The sequence below is a fragment of the Mya arenaria genome, chromosome 9 (genome assembly GCF_026914265.1).
Source record: "Mya arenaria isolate MELC-2E11 chromosome 9, ASM2691426v1".
Taxonomy (NCBI): Eukaryota; Metazoa; Mollusca; class Bivalvia; order Myida; family Myidae; genus Mya; species Mya arenaria.
The window spans coordinates 76,333,350-76,336,037 of record NC_069130.1 but is presented as its reverse complement, the minus strand read 5'-3'; the positions used below and the strand labels follow the sequence as shown (position 1 = coordinate 76,336,037).

General features: G+C 33.4%; 1 long non-coding RNA gene across 1 annotated transcript; it reads right to left on the bottom strand.

Moving 5' to 3' along the window:
• Positions 1-363: 363 nt before the first annotated feature.
• Positions 364-1,638, bottom strand: LOC128203601 (uncharacterized). The gene is made up of 2 exons (XR_008255985.1): positions 1,546-1,638; positions 364-733 (listed from the first exon to the last, which is right to left on the bottom strand). It is a non-coding gene; the product is annotated as an uncharacterized LOC128203601 (long non-coding RNA).
• Positions 1,639-2,688: the final 1,050 nt, after the last annotated feature.

The window sequence follows — 2,688 nt, the reverse complement described above, 5'->3', positions numbered from 1 at the left end:
AGTCTTTAAATATTATGTAGAATCTTGCTGGACATGAGCATATTGTTTACGGAAATTTGCACGTGTACCAAGTTTAATTTAAATCTCAAGGCTGTTTGAATTTGGGCCAAGAAAATATTCGGCCTACAGTACGCTAACGACACCTAGGCTTATTGACTATAACAATACTAAAGTAACATGATAGGAAAAAGCTCGAACCAAGGGCTGCCGGTATACTAGCACAGCACTCCTACAAACTAAGTGAACCGGTTGGCTAGTTATTGCCCACAAACGTTAACTCGATTTTATGTCTTTAATATTTACCATGGGAGTTAAACAGTCATTGAAATAAAAAGAACATAGACAATCATATTGATAACAACAGCATTTTTTACAATTTAATAATACCATTATATAATTAAATAACAGTAAAAATTGTCCTTGGTATGAAATAATCCCTTTAAAGGTTCATTTGCCAAGGGTTAAAAACCCCCATCTTGCTTCTTTTTGAAAAATCTCTAGCTTGTTCGGCTGTTATCTTTTTCTTTAGTCCTTGCAGTCAAGGAAAGTTTTCATTCATATTGACACACTTCATTTATTTTATCTCCGCTCTTGAACCGAATTCAGTCTCTTGTGTTTTGCACAAAAATATCTTGTAAAACCACTGATATAGCTGCTATCAGATCAATGGTATTAACTGCCTACTCCTGTTCAGCATCAACTTGGCAGACTCAAACATCCACAATGAACATCTCTGAAATTAAATAAAATAGTTATATCATCATCCAAGTGAACCAGAAAAATAAGATATAAAAGACTCTAAAGAGGCTGTTAAATCTGCACTCTCGCAGATTTACCATTTTGACAACTTTTTTTATTTGTTGTCATGCTATTTCCAATACAAAAATAAAAAAAAAGTTGTAAAAATGGTATTTCTGTGAGAGTGCAGCTTAAAGAGAAATGTTTTTAAATAATTTTTTTTACTTAAATATGAACATCTGTGATCCGATCTTTTTTGTCAGCAGCCTTATATCACTGGTTTTATTGCACGTTTGCATAAATGGCTCGTTCGAAGACAAAAAATAAAACAGTTGTCAAAATGTTTAATCTGTGAGAGTGCAGCTTTAAAATCATTCAGATATTTAAATAGTTACAATTTACTAGTACATTATTTATCAGCTGTTATTCTAAGACCTGTTTATTGTTTATATCAGCACAGCAGGCAACATTTAAATGCCCTTCATAATCACATTATGCTTTAAGCTTCATTTACTTGACTGCTTTAAACCTGCATATCTTCAATTTCACACTAATTGCAAAATATTATTCATTTAATTTAATAACAAACCCAACAAACCACAATTTTATGCATAACAATCAATATGTATTTGAACCTTTAAGAACCGCTATGAAAGTATTTACCATTATATTTGTTATTTTACCCCACCCACTTAAATGTGTACTGAAGTTGGGTATAAACGTCGAAAACTTCATTGACATTTACAAAACACGGTTGAAATTTATAGAAAAATATACAAACTGATGTTCCTAACATGTTTTACTCACCTATCAATCTATTTTGCCACTTATGCTCTCCTTTTCACTGGTCAACATCACACACATACATTATCGATATCTAGGGTAGACATTTACCGGAAGTCATGCGCTCGCAAAGGATTATGGGAAACCGAAACTAACCGAATGGCTGCATTCTTCGGTTTAAAATATGAGACTCAATTTTAAACAAATATTGCTTGAACAAAAATAAAAACAAATTTAACTGATTTGTTGCTTTCCGCTCGTACGCTCGTGTTAAGCGAAATGTACAATTGTAAATTAGAATTTTGATTATGTTTAACGTTCCAACTTGGCGTGTATTCATTGCTGTAATGTTTCATACACATTTGGGGAATTTGTATGGGCATAAAAGGAACTAGCAAACCCAAGCATTTATAATTTGTGATACTAATAAGACCTTATTAGTACACCGATATAGGCAATCGGAACACCTCGGCCATCATCAAACATAATTGACTATCTGGAAACTACCGGAAATGGCCGAGTTGTTTTGATTGCGATATAGGCCGAAGTAAGGAGAAGAGGCCCTTGCACGGCTTCTGTGCTCCGACGAGGAGCAAAAGGGGCCGTTTCATGTTTCGGTCCAAGATCCCTGCATATCCAGTATTCCCTTCCAGAGTCGTTGCTAAAGTACAGGGCATCTTCACTGAAGCAGCTTATTGAGATGTACATCCCGCAGCAAGAGTTTCAAAACACACCATAACAGGGCTATATCCATAAAAGCACCTTAGTGAAAAAAAATCAACTTACATGATTTTTTTTCTCATAGTTGATTTTTAAGGAATGTATCGATGATCTATCACCGAAACTATTAAAATAAGAAGAAAATGGTCAAAACATAATTGCGTATGAATAAATTCGATGAAAAGTAGGGGGTATTTAACAAAATCGGGGTCAAAGATTAAGACGTATAAACTATGTTAATATTATTAATTATAAAAGATGATTTAAGAATATGGCCCATAGCCTAATGTAAAAAAAATATACATATACATTGACTTGAATTGAAATATATTGCAGATTTAAACCAGCTAGCAGCCAAAAGACTCATACGTGTTACCTTTTCTTGTGTTGCTGGAAGCTATATCTGTTATGCATACAATGTTTAATTCTTATACATGACATAGATAT